The 17,962-nt window shown below is 42.5% G+C and overlaps 1 pseudogene; it reads left to right on the top strand.

Annotated features, from left to right (window-relative positions):
* The first annotated feature begins 1,877 nt into the window (after positions 1-1,877).
* LOC141063260 (uncharacterized) lies at positions 1,878-16,433 on the top strand (annotated as a pseudogene).
* Positions 16,434-17,962: the final 1,529 nt, after the last annotated feature.

Genomic DNA, 17,962 nt, shown 5'->3' with positions numbered 1-17,962 from the left:
CGTGGTGTAACTACTTCCTCACCACCATCTGTCAGCTAGTGTGTGCCATTGTAATCTCTGCCTTGTGTGTGATTTTTGGCCTTTATTCATTTGGAGTTTCTAGGGGCTAATGAGCTTAACTCACACAATGTTTGTGTAATTTTAGCATCACCGCTGTTTATCAGTAACTGTGTGCAACATCAGTTAAAGGCTATATTTCAATTATAACCTTGGTTGTTGCGCTTTTTGGCCTTTATTCAACTGTTACTTATTTAGCATAAGCGCAGTGAAGTGTGTTTTATTCTTATGATTTGAATATCTTTCATTCTCTTTCAGGTAACAAAAGTCATGAGTTGTCACTTTCATATGCTAATGCGTAACTTTAAAGTAGAAAAATTTTTTAAAAAATGTAAAAACAAAAAAATATGTTAATGGTTGTTTACTAACACCAGCATAAGTTATTTTCATGTTATGTCCTCCATCTTTTTTGTGGGATATGTGTGGAGGCAAATTTAGAATAAGTTTGAAAACCTCAAATTCACAGGAATGAAAATAATAACACAGAAATAAACTTTGGAATACATTTTTTAATGATTCAATTCAAACTTATACAGAGAATATTTAACACTGGCCAGCCACCCTTAGCAAAATCTACAGAACATTCGAGGTTTTCAAGTGTTAATCCCATTACCTTGACGTGGTGAGCGGCTTTTTACTAAACTAGTCACTTTAACTCCCAAACTGATTGCGTAGTTTACTGACCAGGTATAAAACATCTTGAAAACACACCTAATACATTATTAGCGACATTTTACCATGCTTATTTTCACACATGGAAATAAATTATTTTTCCTTTTCGCATCTGAACTATACGGAGTTCAAATTTTTTATTTCAGATTATGTGCAGGACTTGAACATGTTTCATTTGACTACTTGTGGTTCAAGGTACATTGAATCTGTGAATAATTAATGTCTTACTGGAAGTAGTTCACAACATTCTGGCCATGAAGTACATTGTGATGATAGTCCGAGCAAGTTACTGGTGAAACTCTTCCAAGTTTCTGTTAACATACATAAATAAGCGATTTACGTGAATAACTTCTGAAGCCATCCACAACCTGAGTCCTCCGTACATCTGTGACCTCGTCTCCCGGTACTTACCTGCACGAAACCTCCGATCCTCACAAGATCTCCTTCTATACTCCCCTCTTATCTCCTCTTCCCACAATCGCATACAAGATTTCTCCCGCGCATCCCCTCTACTCTGGAACTCTCTACCACAACATATCAGACTCTCACCTACCATGGAAACCTTCAAAAAGAGCCTGAAGACCTACCTCTTCCGACAAGCCTATAACCTGCAGTAACCACCGATTGACCAAACCGCTGCACGACCAGCTCTACCCTCGCCTACTGTATCCTCACCCATCCCATTGTAGATTGTGAGCCCTCGAGGGCAGGGTCCTCTCTCATCCTGTACCAGTCGTGACTTGTATTGTTTAACATTACTGTACTTGTATGTATTATGTATACCCCTCCTCACATGTAAAGCGCCATGGAATAAATGGCACTATAATTAATAATAATAATAACTACACATAGAGTTGATAACTTTTTTGGCAAATATTATTCAGGACATTGAGCTGTTCATTTCGAATACTAGTGGTCCAGGGTACCTTGATCAAAATAAAATTTATATATGATCTGGTGCACCATAGATGAAAATCTAATAGCTAAAGTCCAACTGCAGACTAAATTGAATCCAGTGGGGCAAATAATGGCGGGAATGTCACTGACTGAGAAGTCTCCATGTAGCGTCTTCACTTCGGATATCATGTGACCCCTGACTCCTCCCCTCCTGTGACCTCATCACAGGTCCTGTGCACAGAGCAGCCATATATGTGGAGTGCGGCTCTGCAGGTGGAGGGTTGTGGAGATTCCCCCCCATTACTGAGCACATTAATACTAGAAATATATTGCACAGGGGATATCACAGCCAATTCCCACAAGAAGAATCCTTGGAACATCGGCTCATCTTCTTCTCATTCAGGTCTCTACAACATCAGATCCTCTCAGTGAAGATCTTCTATATAAGAGAATTTTCCTGATTTACCCATCAAGGATGGATATGGACAGAGACAAGATGGCGGAGAGGATGTTACACCTCACCCTAGAGATCCTCTTCCGTCTCACTGGAGAGGTGAGAGATTCTGATGACGTCACATTACATCATTCTTATCTATGGGAATAACAGATGGACAGAACTGGAGAGGTGAGGACTCTGGAAATGTCTGGAGTGAGATTTATTAATGTGTCTCTCCATTACCAGGATTACACAGTGGTGAAGAAGACCTCTAGTGATCGCTGTCAGGACCCTGTGTCTGAGGGATGTGGAAGACCCCTGAGCCCAATCACGGGGCCTGCACCTCACCCCCTGCTACATGAGGACATCAACAACCAGAAGATCTTAGAGCTCCTCTACAAGATGATTGAGCTGCTGACTGGAGAGGTGACACTGCTGGGAATGCTGGGACATTATACAGTAACACTATGAAGGGATCGGGGGATGACAGTATCATTGTATGTGTCAGGTTCCTATAAGGTGTCAGGATGTCGCTGTCTATTTCTCCATGGAGGAGTGGGAGTATTTAGAAGGACACAGAGATCTGTACAAGGACGTCATAATGGAGGTTCCCCAGCCCCTCACATCTCCAGGTAATAGACAGGACTAAATACACATGGCCTATAATTATCTGTATGTAGAGAATGAATTCAGTCCCTGTATGTGTTTCCTCCAGATCTATCCAGTAAGAGGACTACACCAGAGAGATGTCCCCGTCCTCTTCTTCCACAGGACTGTAACCAAAAAGATCCCAGTGCTCCTCAGGATCATCAGGTAGATGGAGAGAAGGTGTCAGGAGGTCTCCCCTATGATGTGTAGACGGCTGTGAAGGTCTTGTGCTCAGTCTTGTTTTATCCACCAGTATTATATGTTTTATACTTGTGTAATGAGAGCGGTGGAGATGGCAGGATTAGAGCTGATCATAGATGGGACTTCTCCATCTGTCTGTGACTTTTACTATATTTCTTTCAGGGTGAAGATCTGACCCATATTAATACTACAGAGACTTATGTGAGAGGTGATGAGTGGTGTAAAGAGGAGATTCCCACATATGACTACCCAGGTGAGTAGTAACCACTGAATGCAGAGAAGTCACAGATTCCTCTCAGTCACCAGCTGTGGCTGATTTATCGGTGGTGTAGTCCGGCCGTATTACCATGATCACTATTTTGCCTCTGGACCACAACATTCTCCTCCACCCAAAACTGTTCTAATGACTTACAACCTGGAGGATCCACCTACCCCCTGGGATTAGGAGATGCTGACAGTTACCTGCCCAGATTTGTAACTATAAAGTCAAATGACTGCGTACGTAGAGTGTGCTGACAAGTTAGAAAATCACTTGAAGAAAAATCTTATGCTTGGCCTGTAAGAGAAAGCGGAGGGTAATGATGCTGTTGGCTTCCTAGATCCCTGAGATCTTATTGGATGAATCTTCTCTCCCTTCTGTGCTGCTGAATGTCTCATGGTCCCTACAAGACCAGGTCCAGTCTTTCTGCCCAAACTTTGTTTTTATAATCGACAACATTAATTGTACAGTGAGGCCAAGTGTGAATTTCTGTACAATAACGACAGAGCTTCCCCTAGCCTGAGTTTTCAATTTCTTTTTTCTTTTTAAAACCAACTAAATTGAAACAGGATTTTCATAAACTACATAAACCACATTCCACCTGTGCCATGATATATCTCTACTCTCTGTGTGGTTTATGGCTGTAATATACATGTATAGGGGTAGTCTACTGTGATGCGGTGTTGTGACACGTGGTGCCCGGCACCCAATCAGCGCTGGCGTCACTGTCTCCACCTTTGGACAAACTGAACATGAAAAGGAAGACAGAGCTGCAGCTCATCCCGGACTTCCTTCTCATGTTCAGTTTGTCCAAAGATGGAGACAGTGACGCCAGCGCTGATTGGGTGCTGGGCATCACTTGTCATTCCACCACATCGCAGTCCCAATGTAGTGAGTGCCAACACCGCTGGAAGGGAGCCAGATTGGCAGGTGAGTATAAGCTTTATTATTCTATCAGGGACGAAGATTTAGTTTAAGAAGTGCTTGTCCTAGTGCTGGACAATCTCTTTAAGAAATACTATAGATATGCGCTAAATACACTAAATGACACTGATATATGCATTACTAAACGTCTATGCGTATGGCTGGGCAGAGTAGTCAGGGGCCCCCATACGCTTAAGGAGATGGTCAAATCGATAATGAAGCCACATTGTGTCTTGGATATATACTGTGTAGGATGATGCCGAGTTAGCAGCGTTCAGGCCGGCTGCGCTGATCCTGCCACCTGCTTGAAAAGGAAAGAGCTGCCGCCCTATGTCTGCGTGATGTCACTGCACTGCGGGCTCTCTTCTATTCATGTCTTAAAATACATTATGCTTTTGATCCTAAGGAATTCAGATTACTGCACAATCTCTGCTAAAATGAGGAGAACTAATACTTTCTCTACTCTTCTTGTCAGGACTCATAGTAGCCCAAATGGTCCACCATAAATGAGTGCATCTCCGGTTTAACGTTGTTGGGGACTACTACCGCTAATTTCCCACATTATCCCGTCAGAGCCACCTGACTACTACCCTTAATATCTCACATCATCCCGTCAGAGCCACCGGAGTACTACCCCTAATACCCCACATCATCCCGTCAGCCAGAGCCACCTGACTACTACCCTTAATATCTCACATCATCCCATCAACCAGAGCCACCGGACTACTACCACTAATATCCCACATCATCCTATCAGCGAGATCCACTGGACTACTACCCCTAATACCCCACATTATCCCATCAGCCAGAGCCACCGGACTACTACCCTTAATATCTCACATCATCCCATCAACCAGAGCCACCGGACTACTACCACTAATATCCCACATCATCCCATCAGCGAGATCCACCGGACTACTACCCCTAATACCCCACATTATCCCATCAGCCTGGGGTTAGAATCAGAGCGCTGAGGTATTTACCCTGACTTCCATACCGGAGATCCCTTTAAGAGAGGCCTGGGGTCAGAACCAAAGCACTGGATGGATTTGCCCTAATTCCATACTGGAGATCCTTTTAAGAGGGAAGATGTGCCTATGGGATGGAGGATATGTGATGGTATATGGGCAGGGAGGGGGTGATTCATTTATGTCATATGCTCTCTGCTCCTTTCTGGAGGGGCAGACAATGGCTGGAGCTTATGTTCCCGGGGATGCTAGATTTCTCCCACCATGTTAGTGTCTGCTGAGTTGTTGTCGTGGAGTGGGAAAACTGTTGCTCATAGGAACCAATCACAGTTCAGCTTCTTTTAAACAGCTCTGGTGAAATGAAAGATGCTTTGTGATTGGTTGGTGATACATATATATATAGATTACAATCAAACAAAAAAGCTGTATACCAGTAAAAAGGGACAGGTCACCAACATAAGGTGCAAAATTTGCTTGTAATACAGCCATCACATTAAATGTAAAAATATATATTAAACAGGCATAATAAAGTGCAATAGTGCGTGAACAATATCCTGAAATTGTGCAATAAACTGCCTGTTAAACCATCCTCAATAAAATGTGCAATGTGCCAAAAGCCAAGGAAAAAAAAATAAGAGAATGGCCATACATAGACCTAAGCAGGTGCAAATCAGATTACGGTTTATTAGCTGGATTTAAACAAAGTAACCCAATGCTGTAATACAACTCCAATTCAATACAATGAAATGAATGGTCACAAACCGACCTAACCATGAACAGAGCAAAAAAGGGAGAGGAGACACCTTCCATAGTGTATGGCTTACTTTGTTTAAATCCAGCTAATAAACCGTAATCTGATTTGCGCCTGCTGAGGTCTATGTATGGCCATTCTCTTATTATTTTTTCCTTGGCTTTTGGCACTTAGCACATTTTATTGAGGATGGTTTAACAGGCAGTTTATTGCACAATTTCAGGATTTTGCTCATGCACTATTGCACTTTATTATGCCTGTTTTATATATATTTTTATATTTAATGTGATGTCTGTATTACATGCTAATTTTGCACCTTATGTTGGTGACCTTTTTACTGGTATACAGCAGTTTTGTTTGATTGTAATACATACGTAATAAAATCATTTTAGGATTATACTCTATGGTGGTGGTTCAGTTTCCTCCATTGTTCTTGTTTGCTTGATTTCATATACAAGTTTTTTCCTATATAATTATATTGGGACTTTTTGTGTTCACAATAGTTTAGATTGTGACGTCACCGAGCCCCATCCTCTAATTACCCAGAGAGGTTTCACCACTACTCAATTTTTACTGATGAAGATTGTTGAGTTAGACAATAATACATCTACTGAAATGATCAATCTTCGGTTTTCAACTACAGTAGTTAGTGCCCAAAATGCTGATTTAACCACTTCTCGCAGCCAGTTTTGCCTTCGTAATCAGACCCCATTTTTCAAATCTGACGTATGACAATTTATGTGGTGATAACTGTGAAATTCTTCACAAAGGATAATAGGAAACAAATTGACATTACAAGTTATTTTCCAACTTCTCTTGAATGCGACAAAACCCTATATACGGTTGTACACTACTGTCTGGGCACATGGCAGGGTTAACAAGGGAAAGAGCGCCATTTAGTTGTATGAAGGCAATTTTGCTGGAATAGTTTGACGACAAAATTTATTGGGGGCATTGTACGTGGTCAATTGGCAGCTCAAAAGATGTCCACCATGAAGAGGCTTGGCGCTATCTACTCCATTTTCCAGATCTTGCTCATCACCCTTTAACCCTTCTATATGGATCTGGACTTACACAAAGACTCCTAGGCTTGGGTGATGGTGTTACCTGCTATTTTGAGGTGTGAAATAGCAAGAAGAATAGATGTCGAGTCAGAACCAGGAGAGGAGAGAAAATAAAAAGTTATAAGATGCAAAAGTAGTCCGTAAACAGAGCGGGTTCATAACAGGAAGCAAATACACAAGCCGGGAGCTGAGCACCGAGGACTGAACCAGAGCAGGCCAAGGCTGTATCTGACAGCCTTCGGTAATATGCTTCAATCTTTAGTAGGGTGCGGTGCTTTCCAATTGGCTGAAGCAGGGAGCAGATAACTTCAACTGGACAGCACCCACACATACTGCCAGACTGGCCGGTACTACTGGTCCCAGGCACCCTAATCTTAGTGGCTGAACAGTGCCTGTGCCGCTTACAGCTTCTGTTTCTAACGTTGCCTCCATCACCGGTGCTGCCTGGAGAATGAATAAGGCCGCTTTCACACTTCAGGCTTTCGGTATCCGGCATGGTGCAGTGAAAAACCGGACTACCGGATCCGGCCGCAAACGCAGACACCGGATCCTTCTTTCTGCCGGATATATTCCTGGCAGAGAAGGTTTCCGGGCATGCGCAGTGCGAAAAACTGGTCCGGCATTGGAAAAAAACGTTGCATGCAATGTTTTTTCCAGACGCCGGACGGGCTATTTTCTCCGGATCCGGAAAAAACGTACGCGCCGCATTGCCATCCGGCGCAATGCGGCAGCAATGATACAGCACGGGGAAAAAGCCGGATCTGTTCGTAACAGGCACCGGATCCGGCAGTCTGGTTTTTTGCCGCACCATGCCGTATACCGAAAGCCTGAAGTGTGAAAGTGGCCTAAGATGGCACCTAGTGACAGAAGCAGCCATCACAGGAGCAGATCCCAGAGAAAATGGGACATACCGTTTGCGCAAGTCTCAATATGACAAAATGTCAGAAATCCAGAGCAGTAGAAATCCTCATAAAGTGACTACATTTTGGAAATTATAACCCTCGGTCAATTAATCTATAGGAGTAGTGACTATTTTGACTCCACAGGCACTTTGCGGAAATTAGCACACAGGGGATGTTGGAGAGTGAAGATTACAAATATGCCATATTATTGCCCAGCACATAATGTCCGGATTGTGCTCCACTAGACACGCACATAGAAAACTAAGTGGGTCCTTCTCATTGCAGTGATGCCAAATACATGGATGGTAAATGTGGTTTAGGTACACTGCAAAGCTCAGAAGCCAGGGGGAGATTTGACTTGGAAAGAGTGCATTTTGCTGGATTTGTTTATGGAAGCCATGTTGCTTTTCAAGAGTCGTTGAGCCGCTAATAATGTGGACATCTGTTTTTTCTATGACAGATGATGGACCTGAGTGGGAACTTGTATTTTGTGAGATGAGTAGGAGTTGTTATTGGTGGTATTTTTGCCTACATATCATTGATGGGTTGCTGTTTATTTATTATTTTTGGGAGGCAGAATGAACAAACAGTTGAACATCACACACTACTGGTTCATCCAACAAGGTTTTCTATTAGACTGTGAACTGTCATTGTCTTGGTCAGTCATTCAATATTTTTATATAATTTTCCATTTTTACAGACAGTTTAAGTAGCCATTTTCAAAAATATAAAATTCAAGGATATTATATTCAAAATAATTGTTTTTTTTCTTAGCAGATGACTCTACCAGGAGATCAGGACAGCTGACATCTTCAATTTTTCAATCTGATGATCTTGAAATCCTACAAGATACAACAGAAGTGAATGCTATTACTCCAGATATATCATCATTCATTCACAGCAATGATCTGTCATCTGATCCTATGAAACAGGTCCCATCTTCTGATTCATTACTGACTACTAAAGAAAATCAAAGTCACAAAAGAGGCATTAAAAAACAAACTGTTCCTAAAGAAAATAAGCCATTTTCACATTCAGAATATAGAAATAGTTTTCCCCTCAAAAAGTCGTTTCTTAAACATCAAAAAAATCACACAGCGGAGAAAAGATTTTCTTGCTCCAAGTGTGGGAAATGCTTTAACTGGAATTCAGAACTTGTTAGGCATGAGAGAACTCACACAGAGGAGAAACATTTTTCCTGTTCAGAATGTGGGAAATATTTTAAACATAAAACTAATCTTGTTAGACACCAGAAAATTCACACAGGTGAGAAACCTTTTTCCTGTTCAGAATGTGGGAAATGTTTTATACAGAAATCAGATTTTGTTAATCACCAGAGAAGTCACACAGGGGAGAAGCCTTTTTGCTGTTCAGAATGTGGGAAGTATTTTAACCAGAGATCATCTTTGGTTAAGCACCAGAGAATTCACATAGTGGAGAAGCCTTTTTCCTGTTCAGAATGTGGGAAATGTTTTATACAGAAATCAGATTTTGTTAATCACCAGAGAACTCACACAGGGGAGAAGCCTTTTTGCTGTTCAGAATGTGGGATGTGTTTTCACCAGAAATCAAGGCTAGTTATTCACCAGCGAACCCACATAGGGGAGAAGCCTTTTTCCTGTTCAGAATGTGGGAAGTGTTTTAACAAGAATTCAGATTTGGTTAAGCACCAACGAACCCACACAGGGGAGAAGCCTTTTTCCTGTTTAGAATGTGGGAAGTGTTTTATCCAGAATTCAGATTTGGTTAATCACCATAGAATTCACACAGGGGAGAAGCCTTTTTGCTGTTCAGAATGTGGGATGTGTTTTCACCAGAAATCAAGGCTAGTTATTCACCAGCGAACCCACATAGGGGAGAAGCCTTTTTCCTGTTCAGAATGTGGGAAGTGTTTTAACAAGAATTCAGATTTGGTTAAGCACCAACGAACCCACACAGGGGAGAAGCCTTTTTCCTGTTTAGAATGTGGGAAGTGTTTTATCCAGAATTCAGATTTGGTTAATTACCATAGAATTCACACAGGGGAGAAGCCTTTTTGCTGTTCAGAATGTGGGATGTGTTTTCGCCAGAAATCAAGGCTAGTTATTCACCAGCGAACCCACATAGGGGAGATGCCTTTTTCCTGTTCAGAATGTGGGAAGTGTTTTAACAAGAATTCAGATTTGGTTAAGCACCAACGAACCCACACAGGGGAGAAGCCTTTTTCCTGTTCACAATGTGGGAAGTGTTTTATCCAGAATTCAGGTTTGGTTAATCACCATAGAACTCACACAGGGGAGAAGCCTTTTTCCTGTTCAGAATGTGGGAAATGGTTTACACGTGAATCAAATGTTGTTAGGCACCAGAGAACTCACACAAGGGAGTAGCCTTTTTCCTGTTCATAATAATAATAATAATAATAATAATCGTTATTTATATAGCGCCAACATATTACGCAGCGTTGACAGTTTAACAGTTTCAAACACAACAGTCGTAACAAGGTCATCAATAATACACAACCAGAGGCAAAAAAGACATACACAAACAGCAGGGATCACCATGAAAATAATCACAAATTTTTTTTTTAGAACACACAAAGCACAAAAAAATACTAAAAACATTTAAAATATACAGTGGTTAATAACCATAAGCTGTATACATGGGAGCAAACACAAGCCCTGTACAAAATCCGCTAATTATGCACAGAATGTCACATGCAGCATGTCCACAATATATACCATTATAATAAGAAGAGGTCTTGTGTTAAAGTACAGGAAAAATTCCTAGTTGTAAATTCGATTTATAAACACAAGAAATACAAAAAAATGACCTATACAAATATAAGACAGTATTTTTGCACCAGAGTGTAAGCCTAAATTCCTAGCTGCAGCCAATGATAATGTGCAGATAAACTATACAAAATTGCTGAAGCAAAGAATCACAGCTATAGATAGTAGGGATAGGGTTAACAGTCCATTAGGATAGAGGTTGGAACACCAACCAATATCCAATAAATCAATATACCAAAGGGTAAAAAATAGCGCCAGTAGCAAGAAAATTAGCAACCCTTCCTAGAATACTTTACCACCCCAGCAAGCTGAAATAGGAGATACTCATTCAGTATAGATAGCCACTATGCATAGATGAGTATGGAGGGGCATAGTGTCGCTCCGATAACCCGACGCGGATCGTCACCGTCGTGACTTCATCGGGTGACATTGTGATTGTTTTCATGGTGATCCCTGTCGTTTGTGTATGTCTTCTTTGCCTGTGCTTGTGTACTATTTAGTTAAGACATTCGGTGATTGGGTCCCTCTCTATTGGTTTGACTTCTTGATGGTGCCCTCCGTGATTTTGTAATACAACGTTAACAATAATACAATAATTAAAGCAAAATAAAACGACCCTGCTCATGAGAGCTTACAATCTACAGGCTGGGCTATTTATATGGCTACACCTAAATAAAATGGGAATGCTTGGTGACCCAGATCGGTGCGCTGAATTTGCAGAATGGGCAAAACAAAAATTGGAACAGGACCCTCAGTTTGCACAGAACATTATGTTCAGTGATGAGGCAAACTTTTTTGGGTGGGCCATTTATATGGATACACCTAAATAAAACAGGAATTGTGACAGTTTTCTTGCGTTCAACAGACATCAAAATAATTTCTATCCATTCCTCACGTGTTAACCTGTGCAACATGTCAATGGCTGTAAACAAAGAGAAACTTGAAAATAACTCATGAAAGAATACAGTTATGTTAAAACCAAGAACACTTTTGTTTTTCTTGTGAAATTCTCAATAAGTTTGATGTGTCACATGACCCTCTTCCCATTGAAAAAAAATAAAGTTGGATCCAAAATGGCCAACTTCAAAATGGCCACCATGGTCACCACCCATCTTGAAAAGTTTTCCACCTCCCATATACTAATGTGCCATGCCACAAACAGGAAGCTGATATCACAAATCATTCCCATTTTATTAAGGTGTATCCATATAAATTGCCCACCCTGTACAATGAGGTGGGGGAGATAAAGTACAGGTGTGTATTTACAATGATATTCCAGTCATCTTGAGGGAGTGGCGGATAGATAGAGATAGTGAATTGGCTACATACGCACACTTACAAATAAAATGTTTTTTGATTAGGGAATGTGATAGGCCGCTCTGAACAAATGTGTTTTGAGGGAATGCCTAAAACTGGGCAAGTTGTGGCTGGTCCAAATTTCTTGTGGTAGAGCATTCTAGAGGATTGGTGCAACACGGGAGAAATCTTGGAGTCGGGATTGGGAGGTACGGATTAGTGCAGAGGTTAGTCAAAAGTCGTTTAAAGAGCACAGCGATCGGCTAGGCCGATAGACAGAAATGAAGCAGGAGATGAAAGGGGGTGCCGCACTGTGGAGAACTTTGTGGGTGAGAACAAGTACTTTGAATTGGATCCTATAATGAATGGGCAGCCAGTATAACGACTGGCATAGAGCGGACGCATCCAAGTACCTATTAGCCAAATTGATGACCCTGGCTGCTGCATTAAGGATGGACTGGAGAGGGGAAGTCAAGTGAGGGGGAGGCCAATTAATAGAGCATTACAGTAGACCAGGCGGGAGTGTATCAGGGTGACAGTGAGGGTTTTTGTTGTTTCCATGGTGAGAAAAGGGCGGATTCTAGAGATGTTCTTTAGGTGTAAGTGGCAAGAGCGAGCAAGACATTGTATATGGGAGGTGAAGAGGAGATTGGTGTCAAACATAACACCCAGACAGCACGCCTGCTGCCGGGTATAATTATGGTGCCACCCACAGAGAGGGAAATGTCAGATTTAGGGAGTTTAGTAGACGGTGGGAGCGGAAGAAGTTCAGTTTTGGAAAGGTTGAGTTTCAGATAGAGAGCGGTCATGATGTTGGAGACTGCGGTCAGACAGTCACTGGCGTTATGTAGTACAGCGGGGGTAAGGTCGGGGGATGACGTGTATAGTTGTGTGTCACCAGCATAAAGATGGCACTGAAACCCAAATCTGCTGATAGTCTGTCCAATTGGGGCCATGTAGAGAGAGAAGAGAAGGGGGACAAGTACTGGGCACTGAGGTACCCCAACAGTGAGAGGAAGAGGAGATAAAGTGGAGCCAGTGAACAAAACACTGAAGGATCAGTCAGAGCGATAGGAAGAGAACCAGGAGAGAGCAGTGTCCTTAATGCCTAGTGACTGGAGCCTAGAGAGTAGGAGATGGTGGTCAGCAGTGTCAAAAGTTGCAGAAAAGTCAAGAAAAATGAGCAGAGAGTGGTCACCGTTACATTTTGCCATCAGAAGGTCATTGGTCACTTTAATGAGTGCAGTTTCAGTTGAATGTAGGGGGCAGAAGCCGGACTGTGAAGCGTCTAGGAGGGAGTGAATTGAGAGGTAACAGGTAAGGTGGGAGTAGACCATGCGCTTCAAGAGTTTAGAGATGAAGGGGAGATTGGAGACTGGTCTGTAGTTGTTTGTGCAGGATGGGTCGAGAGCAAGTTTCTTTAATAATGGAGTAATGATAGTGCGTTTGAAAGAGGAGGGGAAAATGTCCGATGAGAGGGAGAGATTAACGATTTTAGTTAGGTGGGTTGTGACGACTAGAAAGAGAGACTGGAGTAGATGTGAGGGAATGGGGTCAGTAGTTCACGTAGTTGGACAAGAAGAGAGGAGCCTGGAGACTTCTTCTGTGATGGGATCAAATGTGGAGCATGAGCCAGGGGAAATGCAGGGAGGGATGAGACTCACAGCACCTGGTGTCTGGGAGTGGATTTCCTGATAGATATTATCTATTTCCTCTGTAAAGTGGGAGGCCAGGTCATCAGCACAAATGTCTGTGATAAGGGCTTGTGCTTTTGGCCTGAGGAGGGAGTGAATGGTGTCAAAAAGTTTATTGGGGTTGTCGGATAGTGAGGAGATCAGGGTGGTGAAGTAGGTCTGTTTGGCGAGGTGAAGGGCAGAGTTATAGGTTCTTAACATAAATTTGAAGTGGATGAAGTCTTCTGGTGGGAGAGTTTTCCTCCATAAGAGTTCAATACTCAGAGCATTGCTGAAGAAGTTGAGTTTGTGATGTGAGCCAGGGCTGTTTTATTCTGTGCTTGGAAGTTCAGAGGTTGAGGGGAGCGACTTGGTCAAGGGTGCTTCTAAGAGTGTCATTGTAGTGGTGTACAGCCAGATCAATGAGTGGAACAGGCTGCCAGGAGAAGTGGTGAGTTCTCCTTCAATGGAAGTCTTCAAACAGAGGCTGGACAGACATCTGACTGGGATGATTTAGCGAATCCTGCTTTGAGCAGGGGGTTGGACCAGATGGCCCAGGAGGTCCCTTCCAACTCTACGATTCTATGATTCTATGATTCAGGAATGGAAAAAAGAGGAGATTGGGGACGGTGATGAGTGTAGGGAGTCTGAAAGTGTATGAAGGTTAATGGCTTGTAGATTTCTGAATGTGTAGTAGGTAGGAGTGTGCTGGGGTGGGCAAGGAATTGTGAGCGTGAAGGAGAGAATGTTGTGGTCAGAGAGAGGAAGCAGTGAGTTATCAAGGTAGGAGATTGAACAGAGCCAGACAAAGATCAGGTCAAGGGTATTACCATCTTTGTGTGTTTGAAAGGTTGAGAGCTGTGGTTAGTAACAGAAGCTGGGATACAGATGTGGAAGTAGGGCTCGTTAATGGGGATGGTGAAGTCTCCCAGCATAATGGTTGGTAGTTCTGAAGACATGAATTGCGACAGCCAGGCAGAGAAACAGTCCAGGAAGTGGGTGAATGAGCCTGGGGGCTGGAATATGACCACTACTCTGGGGGAGAGGGGACAGAAGTGCCTGATGGTGTGGTCCTCAAAAGAAGGGAATGAGAGTGATGGAACTGGGGGGATGACCTGGAAAGTTCATTGTGGGGACAGAAGTATGCCGACTTCACCACCAAGTCTGTTTGTGGGTCTTGGGGAATGGGAGAATTGTAAGCCACCATGGGAAATGGCAGCAGGGGAGACAGGGTCAGAATCCTGAATCCAGGTTTCAGTGAGGACCAACTGATTAAGAGAGCTATTCAGAAAGTAATTGTGCAGGAAATCAAGTTTGTTACATACAGACCGTGGATATCAGCGGGCACAATTAAAAGAAGGAAATGAGGGAGTGCAGCTAATATTGATAAGGTTAGTAAGGTTTCGATGTGAAGTAGGGTAGGGGTTGAGGGTTTGTGGACCAGGATTGGAGAAGATGTCCCCTAAAATCAGTAGGAGTAGGAAGATAAAGAGCAAGTAGTTATTGGAATTGTCAGAAGTTTTTTGTGCGATGTGTTTAGGCAAGATGGGCTGAGGTTTTTCAGGAAGGTGAGAATTGCATAGGAGGTGTACATGGGAGAGGGAAGTATAGAGGGGCTGATGTGTATGAGTCTTAATGGAGGGGGGATGGGGCAATGAATGTGGATGGCAACGGAACACAGGGGGATAGAAATAAAGCACATGGCTAAAAGGGAAAGCAAAGTGTGAGTTACCTGGCTCCTGCCCTGACAAACTGCCATGGATTAACTGCTTCATCTATATGCTTAGCTGCTGGGATGCTTTGCTGAGGAGATGCGTGCACCCCACATGGCATGCACACCTTAGAATGCTTCTAAATTTATAGGTCACACTGCAGGGTCAGGAGAGAGGGATTGTGGGAGCTCATTTGGGATAATTTAGCAGCTGTTCCAACACCAGGGGGTGGATAGATGATCAAAAACACTTGTCCTGGTACCATATCTATGCTATAACACCTTTCCCAAGATAATATCTACAATGACCCCAGCCATGGATGTACAGCAGTGAGTATTGAGTACAATGCAACAGATGAATTATAGAAATAATTCAGCAAGCAGAGTTCTATGTTATATGACATTAAAGTTGTTACAGGATAACTTGGCAGTAGTTGATAGACAGCAGAGTTCTATGTTCTATACCATTAAAAGAAATGTTGCAGGATGATAAACAGCAGAGAACAGCAAGCGGAGGTTGTGCCTGTGTGAAGAGAGAAGATGGATGTTAATTCCCTGCCATGGATTAATTGCTTCTTCTAGATGTTTAGCTGCTGGGATGCTTTGCTGAGGGGATGTGTGCACCCACAGAATGTGGGAAATGTTTTACACAGAAATCAAATTTTGTTAAGCACCAGAGAACTCACACAGGGGAGAAGCCATTTCTCCTGCTTAGAATGCGGGAAGTGTTTTAGCCAAAAACCAGATTTTGTTATGCACCAGAGAACCCACACAGGGGAGAAGCCTTTTTCATGTTCAGAATATGGGAAATTTTTCTTTTATTTTTTATATGTATTTAACTGTTTTTATTGATTTGGAAGTTTTAATAAAGGGAGGAGTGAGGAGGGAAATGTAAGGTTTTAGGAAAAGGGGGAGGGGGTACAATAAGGAGAGGGGGAGGAAAGGGAAGGGGAAATGGGGTGACAATAAAAACTAGAAAACTCCAAATATACATTTCCATAGCTTTGCATATGAAATTAATGCAGATGTAAACTGTATAAGCTTTATCTAACATAAGTTTATAACATAAAAAAACTGTAGCAACTTAATGATCAGTATAATAAAAAAAAAGGTTATGTGTTGACCAGATCTGTTGGAGTATTCCATCAGCCGTACCATAGCGCAGATGTTGTTTATTATTTGGACAATAAAGTATATCTTTGGTTTAAGCCGTAACTGGAATTGATTTCCATTTGTCCCATTTCTTTGCGTGTTTCTTTAAGTTATCATTAATAATAGCGAAGCATAGTTTCAAAGAGTAGTGCGAAGAGATTTTCTCCAAAATGTCTGAAAACTTTGGCACATCCACTCTTTTCCAGTACAATGCCCGGGAATTCCTAACCACCAGGAAAATATGTATTATAACAAACCTTATCGAAGGGTCGAACTCTTCAAGGTCAATAGAGAGAAGAGCGGCCTTTGGAGTTAACGGGTAATGCCTCTTGAGAAGGGAGTCCATATATCGATACCTGTTTCCACAGGCTTTTAACTTTAGAAGATTACCATGTAGTCCGCGATTTCTCCAACATAAGGGTGAGTTCTTTTGGTCAATATGAGCTAGGTGAGAAGGGGTGTAACGCCATCTAACGAGGGTTTTATAGGAAGCCTCGTGAAGGATCATAGAAATATTGGACAAATATGAGTTTCTGATAGCGTTTTCCCATTGTTCGTGGTTAATAGAATATTTAGTTCTGATTCCCACTTTACCATATACGAGTTTCTATGGAAGGTATTATCTTTATTTAAAAAACTATAAAGATTTTTGGTGCTCCATAAAAATTTATTATTAGATTTTCTAATAATATGGCAATAATTTCTGCCTTCGGATTTTTGTTGCTTATAAATTTACCAATGCTATCTTTTAGAATTAAAAAGAACATAAAGGGACACTTATAAATCACAAGACTCACCGCGTGCAGAGAAACACAGGGGAAGAGCTCAGGGAGCTGGGGGGCAACAGGGTGAAGACACTGACAACAGATCAGCAGGCAAGGCTGAGATACAAAGGAACACATTGCCACCCGCTCTCCAGACACCAGTCTAAAGGCACGGAGCTACAGCAGCTGTAACAGAAGGAATGAAGTGCACGGCAGTCCTGTACTCGAGCTGTCCTCGCTGAGACAGTAAGACAACAAACGCTGTGCTATCTGAATAATCGCACATTGGCCTTAAGAGAAATACAGCATCAAACATAATCCCCTCGAGATATTAACCAAAACCCATCTCTAGTTGCATAACTTTCATGGAATTCTCGTTACATAACTTTTACTGAACTCTCGATATATAATTTTGCTGAAATCTCGTCTCATAATTCTTTATATAACCCTTACTGATCGCCCGGACATTTAAAGGGCAGGTGTCTGTTAAGTAAAACTTGACTCTCGGGGCCTTCGGGAGGCGTAGCTTGAAGATGGCCACATTTTAATAGAGCTCCGTGACGGCAGATTGAATCCGCTGCCATCACACCCCAGCACTGAGTGGGCAGCAGGGATATGGCCCGGACAAGGTTCCCCTGATAGCGGGACCAGCTCTCCGGGAATCCTGGAGGTCCTAGGCGCAGGCAGCGCTGACATCCACGCGAAATGTGGATTCCAATACATGGGGCACACGCTGGAGTGCTCCCCGCAGCATCACCTGATTGCATGGTAACCGGGGCAGTTACATGTGAGGCAGATATTCAATAGCGACGCCACTGC

Source organism: Dendrobates tinctorius, unplaced genomic scaffold (assembly GCF_039654945.1).
Source record: "Dendrobates tinctorius isolate UK_male_01 unplaced genomic scaffold, ASM3965494v1 ptg000249l, whole genome shotgun sequence".
NCBI classification, from domain to species: Eukaryota; Metazoa; Chordata; class Amphibia; order Anura; family Dendrobatidae; genus Dendrobates; species Dendrobates tinctorius.
The sequence above is the reverse complement of the archived record's forward strand: the minus strand, read 5'-3'. Positions and strand labels throughout refer to the sequence as shown.